Source organism: Arachis stenosperma, chromosome 3 (genome assembly GCF_014773155.1).
Source record: "Arachis stenosperma cultivar V10309 chromosome 3, arast.V10309.gnm1.PFL2, whole genome shotgun sequence".
Lineage (NCBI taxonomy): Eukaryota > Viridiplantae > Streptophyta > Magnoliopsida > Fabales > Fabaceae > Arachis > Arachis stenosperma.
In genome coordinates, this window is record NC_080379.1 from 116,679,367 (window position 1) to 116,686,006 (window position 6,640).

The window sequence follows — 6,640 nt, forward strand, 5'->3', positions numbered from 1 at the left end:
ACTTCCCTTCTTCTCACATCCTTCTACTTTTGGACTAACACTATCCCTTAATGCAAAATTCGAACTCCATCCTCTTTGATAAGTTCGAATTTTCTACTTCTGTCTTCTATTCCTCTTCTTCCTCTGACACCTCAAGGAATCTCTATACTGTGACATAGAGGATTCCATATTTTCTTGTTCTCTTCTTCTTCATATGAGCAGGAACAAAGACAAAGGCATTTTTGTTAAAGCTGACCCTGAACCTGAGAGGACCTTGAAGCGAAAGCTAAGAGAAACTAAGGCTCAACTCTCTTTAGAGGACCTGACCGAATTCTTCAAAGAAGAAGAACACATGGCAGCCGAAAACAACAACAATGCCAACAATGCAAGGAAGGTGCTGGGTGACTTTACTGCACCTACTCCTGATTTCTATGGGAGAAGCATCTCTATCCCTGCCATTGGAGCAAACAACTTTGAGCTAAAGCCTCAATTAGTTTCTCTAATGCAACAGAATTGCAAGTTCCATGGACTTCCAATGGAAGATCCTCATCAGTTTTTAGCTGAGTTCTTGCAAATCTGTGACACAGTCAAGACTAATGGGGTTGACCCTGAGGTCTATAGACTGATGCTATTCCCTTTTGCTGTAAGAGACAGAGCTAGGACATGGTTGGACTCTCAACCTAAGGAAAGCCTGAACTCTTGGGAAAAGCTAGTCAATGCCTTCTTGGCAAAGTTCTTTCCACCACAAAGATGGAGTAAGCTTAGAGTGGAAGTCCAAACCTTCAGACAGAAGGATGGAGAATCTCTCTATGAAGCTTGGGAAAGATACAAACAATTAATCAGAAGATGTCCCTCAGACATGCTTTCTGAATGGAGCATCATAGGTATTTTCTATGATGGTCTCTCTGAACTATCCAAGATGTCTTTGGATAGCTCTGCTGGAGGATCTCTTCATCTGAAGAAGACGCCTGCAGAAGCTCAAGAATTGATTGAAATGGTTGCAAATAACCAATTCATGTACACTTCTGAAAGAAATCCTGTGAACAATGGGACTAGTCAGAAGAAAGGAGTTCTTGAGATTGATACTCTGAATGCCATTTTAGCTCAGAATAAAATATTGACTCAACAAGTCAATTTGATTTCTCAAAGTCTGTCTGGAATGCAAAATGTACCAAGCAGTACTAAGGATGCTTCATCTGAAGAAGAAGCTTATGATCCTGAGAACCCTTCCATGGAAGAGGTGAATTACCTAGGAGAACCCTATGGAAACACCTATAATTCTTCATGGAGAAATCACCCAAATCTCTCATGGAAGAATCAAGAGAGACCTCAACAAGGTTTCAATAATAATGGTGGAAGAAACAGGTTTAACAATGGCAAACCTTTTCCATCATCTTCTCAGCAACAGACAGAGAATCCTAAGCAGAACCCCTCTGACTTAGCAACCATGGTCTCTGATCTAATTAAAACCACTCAAAGTTTCATGAATGAAACAAGGTCCTCCATTAGAAATTTGGAGGCACAAGTGGGACAGCTGAGTAAGAAAATTACTGAACTCCCTCCAAGTACTCTTCCAAGTAATACAGAAGAAAATCCAAAAGGAGAGTGCAAGGCCATAAACATGGCCGAATTTGGAGAGGAAAGAGAGGAAGTGGACGCCACTGAGGAAGACCTCAATGAGCGTGCACTAGCCTCCTCTGAGTTCCCCAATGAGGAACCATGGGAATCTGAGGCTCAAAATGAGACCATAGAGATTCCATTGGACTTACTTCTGCCTTTCATGAGCTCTGATGAGTATTCTTCCTCTAAAGAGGATGAGTATGTCACTGAAGAGCAAGTTGCTAAATACCTTGGAGCAATCATGAAGCTAAATGACAAGTTATTTGGAAATGAGACTTGGGAGGATGAACCACCTTTGCTCACCAAAGAACTGGATGACTTGTCTAGGCAGAAACTGCCTCAAAAGAGGCAGGATCCTGGGAAGTTTTCTATACCTTGTACCATAGGCACCATGACCTTCAAGAAGGCCTTGTGTGACTTAGGGTCAAGTGTAAACCTCATGCCCCTCTCTGTAATGGAGAAATTAGGGATCTTTGAGGTACAAGCTGCAAGAATCTCATTAGAGATGGCAGACAATTCAAGAAAACAAGCTCATGGACTTGTAGAGAATGTTTTGGTGAAGGTTGAAGACCATTACATCCCTACTGATTTCATAGTCCTAGAGACTGGGAAGTGCATGGATGAATCCATCATCCTTGGCAGACCCTTCCTAGCCACAGCAAAGGCTGTGATTGATGTTGATGGAGGTGAACTGACCATTCAAGTGAATGAAGAATCCTATGTGTTTAAGGCTCAAGGATACCCCTCTATTACCATGGAGAGGAAGCATGAAGAGCTTCTCTCAATTCAGAGACAAACAGAGCCCCCACAGTCAAACTCTAAGTTTGGTGTTGGGAGGCCACAACCAAACTCTAAGTTTGGTGTTGAACCCCCACATTCAAACTCTAAGTTTGGTGTTGGGAGGTTTCAACATTGCTCTGATCATTTGTGAGGCTCCATGAGAGTCCTCTGTCAAGCTAATGACATTAAAGAAGCGCTTGTTGGGAGGCAACCCAATGTTTTATAATTAACTATTTTCTTTTGTTATTTTATCTTTTTTGTAGGTTATTGATCATAAGAAGTCACAAAATCCATTGAAAAAGCAAAAACAGAATGAAAAACAGGAAGAAAAACAGCACACCCTGGAGGAAGAACTCACTGGCGTTTAAACGCCAGTGAGGCTAGCAGTTGGGCGTTTAACGCCCAGTCTGGCACCATTCTGGGCGTTTAACGCCAGAAAGGGGCACCAGACTGGCGTTAAACGCCAGAAAAGGGCTAGAACCTGGCGTTAAACGCCAGAAATGGGCACCAGCCCGGCGTTTAACGCCAGAAATGGCTCAAAACGTGGATTTTGATGCCATTTGGTGCAGGGATGACTTTTCCTTGACACCTTAGGATCTGTGGACCCCACAGGATCCCCACCAACCCCACCACTCTCTCTTCTTCTTCACCCATTCACCAATCACCTCTACCACTCTCCTTTTCCTCCATCTCTTCTTCTTCTTCTTTCTTCCTTTGCTTGAGGACGAGCAAACCTTTTAAGTTTGGTGTGGTAAAAGCATTGCTTTTTGTTTTTCCATAACCATTTATGGCATCCAAAGCCGGTTCAACTGAGAAAGCATGACCTCAAGCCCATCACTAAGAAGAAGATGGAGCAAACAAGAGACCCCTCTCATCATGAGATCCCTGAGATACCTCAAGGGATGCACTTTCCTCCACAAGACTATTGGGAGCAACTGAACACCTCCCTAGGAGAATTGAGTTCCAACATGGGACAACTAAGGGTGGAGCACCAAGAACATGCCATCCTCCTCCATGAAATTAGAGAAGATCAAAGAATCATGAGAGATGAGCAACAAAGACAAGGAAGAGACATTGAGGAGCTCAAGCACTCCATAGGACCTTCAAGAGGAAGGAAGAGCCGCCATCACTAAGGTGGACCCGTTCCTTGATTTCCTTGTTCTTTATTTTTCTGTTTTTCGAAAATTATGCTTTATGGTTATCCATGTTTGTGTCTTATGATCATTAGTGTCTTAGTGTCTATGCCTTAAAGCTATGAATATGAATCCATCACCTTTCTTAAAAGAAAACTGTTTTTATCACAAAAGAACAAGAAGTACAGGATTTCAAATTCATCTTTAAAACTAGCTTAATTAGTTTGATGTGGTGGCAACACTTTTGTTCTCTGAATGTATGCTTGAACAGTGCATATGTCTTTTGAATTTGTTGTTCATGAATGTTAAAGTTGTTGGCTCTTGAAAGAATGATGAAAAAGGAGACATGTTACTGAGGATCTGAAAAATCATAAAAATGATTCTTGAAGCAAGAAAAAGCAGTGAATACAAAAAAAAAACAAAAAAAAAGAAGGAGAAAAACGAAAAAAAAAGGGGAGAAAAAGAAAAAAAGAAAGGAATAAAGTTGTGATCCAAGGTAATAAGAGTGTGCTTAAGAACCCTGGACACCTCTAATTGGGGACTCTAGCAAAGCTGAGTCACAATCTGAAAAGGTTCACCCAATTATGTGTCTGTGGCATGTATGTATCCGGTGGTAATACTGGAAGACAGAGTGCTTTGGGCCACGGCCAAGACTCAATAAGGAGCTGTGTTCAAGGATCATCATACTTAACTAGGAGAATCAATAACACTATCTGGATTCTGAGTTCCTAAAGAAGCCAATCATTCTGAACCTCAGAGGATAAAGTGAGATGCCAAAACTGTTTGGAGGCAAAAAGCTACTAGTCCCGCTCATCTAATTTGGAGCTAAGTTTCATTGATAATTTGGAGTCTATAGTATATTCTCTTCTTTTTATCTTATTTGATTTTCAGTTGCTTGGGGACAAGCAACAATTTAAGTTTAGTGTTGTGATGAGCGGATAATTTGTACGCTTTTTGGCATTGTTTTTAGTATGTTTTTAGTATGTTTTAGTTAGTTTTTAGTATATTTCTATTAGTTTTTAGTTAAAATTCACTTTTCTGGACTTTACTATGAGTTTGTGTGTTTTTCTATGATTTCAGGTATTTTCTGGCTGAAATTGAGGGACTTGAGCAAAAATCTGATTCAGAGGCTGAAAAGGACTGCAGATGCTGTTGGATTCTGACCTCCCTGCACTCGAAGTGGATTTTCTGGAGCTACAGAAGCCCAATTGGCGCGCTCTCAACGGCGTTGGAAAGTAGACATCCTGGGCTTTCCAGCAATATATAATAGGCCATACTTTGCCCAAGATTTGATGGCCCAAACCGGCGTTCAAAGTCACCTTCAGAATTCCCAGCGTTAAACGCCGGAACTGGCACCTAATTGGGAGTTAAACGCCCAAACTGGCATAAAAGCTGGAGTTAAACGCCAAGAAGAGTCTCTACACGAAAAATGCTTCATTGCTCAGCCCAAGCACACACCAAGTGGGCCCGGAAGTGGATTTTTATGTCATTTACTCATCTTTGTACACCTTAGGCTACTAGTTTCTATAAGTAGGACCTTTTACTATTGTATTTTAATCTTTGGACATCTAGTTCTTAGATCAGATCTTGGTTCTTCTGGTTCCCTCTCTGGGGCCGAAACCAATGATCACTTTTGTTCTTATGTATTTTCAACGGTGGAGTTTCTACACACCATAGATTAAGGTGTGGAGCTCTGCTGTACCTCGAGTATTAATGCAATTACTATTGTTCTTCCATTCAATTCCGCTTGTTCTTTATCCAAGATATCACTTGTTCTTCAACATGATGAAGGTGATGATTGACGCTCATCATCATTCTCACCTAAGAACAAGGTGACTGACAACCATTCTTGTTCTACAAGCATCCGAGGCTTAGTGAATATCTCTTGGATTCTTCGGAATCTTCGTGGTATAGGCAGGACCTGATGGCGGCATTCAGAGAATCCGGAAGGTCTAAACCTTGTCTGTGGTATTCTGAGTAGGATTCAATGATTGAATGACTGTGACATGCTTCAAACCTGTAACCTACTGGGCGTTAGTGACAGACGCAAAAGAGTGATTCTATTCCGGTAGGGAGGGAACCAATCGGTGATTGGCAGCACTGTGACAGAGTGTGTGCATTAGCTTTCACTGCGCGGATGGGAGGTAGCTGCTGACAACAGTGAAACCCTACACGAGCTTGCCATGGAAAGGAGTAAGAAAGGATTGGATGAAGACAGTAAGAAAGCAGAGAGACGGAAGGGAAGGCATCTTCATACACTTGTCTGAAGCTCTTACACCAATGATATACATAAGTATCTCTATCTTTATCTTTATGTTATTTTCGTTCATCACCATTATACATTTGAGTCTGCCTGACTGAGATTTACAAGATGACCATAGCTTGCTTCATACCACCAATCTCCGTGGGATCGACCCTTACTCACGTAAGGTATTACTTGGACGACCCAGTGCACTTGCTGGTTAGTTGTGCGAAGTTGTAGTGATCACAATTTCGTGCACCAGGTACGAATGAATATCTTGGAATAAGAACAAGCTGAATTGAATAGAAGAACAATAGTAATTGCATTAATACTCGAGGTACAACAGAGCTCCACACCTTAGTCTATGGTGTGTAGAAACTCCACCGTTGAAAATACATAAGAACAAATGTGATCATTGGCTTCGGCCCCAAAGAGGGAACCAGAAGAACCAAGATGAAAATACAATAGCAAAAGGTCTTATTTATAAAGAACTAGTAGCCTAAGGTTTACAAAGATGAGTAAATGACATAAAAATCCACATTCGGGCCCACTTGGTGTGTGCTTGGGCTGAGCATTGAAGCATTTTCGTATAGAGACTTCTCTTGGAGTTAAACGCCAGCTTTTGTGCCAGTTTGGGCGTTTAACTCCCATTCTTGTGCCAGTTCCGGCGTTTAACGCCGGGCAGTTTTGAGCTGATTTAGAACGCCGGTTTTGGCCATCAAATCTTGGGCAAAGTATGGACTATTATACATTGCTGGAAAGCCCAGGATGTCTACTTTCTAACGCCATTGAGAGCGCGCAAATTGGGCTTCTGTAGCTCCAGAAAATTTACTTCGAGTGCAGGGAGGTCAGAATCCAACAGCATCTGCAGTCCTTTTCAGCCTCT